Consider the following 1,107-nt stretch of genomic DNA (forward strand, 5'->3'; position numbering starts at 1 on the left):
GCCACGTGGTCCGCGTCCCCGCCTGCGAGAACCGGAGCTCTCTGAAGTCGGCGTGCACAAGCAAAGCCGGCTCTTCAGGATAGGAAGCTGACCAAGCTTCTCGTCCCTCTGTCCGCCTCGAGGCTCGATCAGCTTCGGGGACTACTGTCGGAGTAAATAGCCATGGGTAGCCTAGCCGGCTTCCCCTGGCCCTTCTGAAAAAATTACGAGCCCGTCCGGCTCTCAGGGATCCAAGACATGGGGCCGCCTTCCCCAAGCTGGCTGTCACCCAAGCCAGCTCGAAGAATGCGGCCCAACTTTACCCCTCATGAAGAAAACCATGGGAGGCCGACTCGAAGAAGCCGGCTCCAAGATGCCGATTCCAAGAAGCCGGCCATGAGGAGGCCGACTCCAAGAAGCCGGCTCTCATAAAGCGGTCGAGACCGTACCCTCAAAGTTTGCACCCACCTAACGGTGGTGCGACGGGGCGTGGCTACAGTGAAGCCTGCCACCCCCAAATCCCGGAGCACGCATGGCACAGTGCGCCGTACGGAGTAGGCATGACCCATCTGGCGCGGCACTGTTGCCATGTTGACCATGGTGTCGCCCACGACGGGCCGCCAGCGTGGCCCACAGACGGTGGGCCCCTTCGGGCAGAAAGATGCCCGAAGGCGGCCGCGCCTCCAACCAGTCAGCCCAAGACAGAGCCGGCTCCCCGCAGTCGGCTTGCCACCTCCCTCGAAGAAGACGCCCCATTAAGGAGACAAGGCGCGGTGAGGCTACAGCGATCGCCTGACGGGCGGTGGCACTGTAGCCGCGCCTACCACGACGAAGCCCACGTCACCAAGATGGAGCCACAGTAACCAGCCGCCGACCAGGCCCTGGACAGTTGGGCCTGCCTGCCGACCAAGGGGCCGGCAGCCGGCGGGACCCACCAGTCGGCGGGCCCCAACAGCCGGCGCAGAAGCCGGCGAGCGCAGTCACAGACGGCTGGGCCCCGCGCCCAGTCGGATTACCATTGTATCCCCGGGGGGTAGGCCTATATAAACCCCCCGGGGCACCCATGCAAAGGGTTCGACCCCCTGCTAGTCTTAGACACCACACAAGGAGAGGAAGCAGGCTAGCCGT

This window comes from Triticum urartu, chromosome 6 (genome assembly GCF_003073215.2).
Source record: "Triticum urartu cultivar G1812 chromosome 6, Tu2.1, whole genome shotgun sequence".
Lineage (NCBI taxonomy): Eukaryota > Viridiplantae > Streptophyta > Magnoliopsida > Poales > Poaceae > Triticum > Triticum urartu.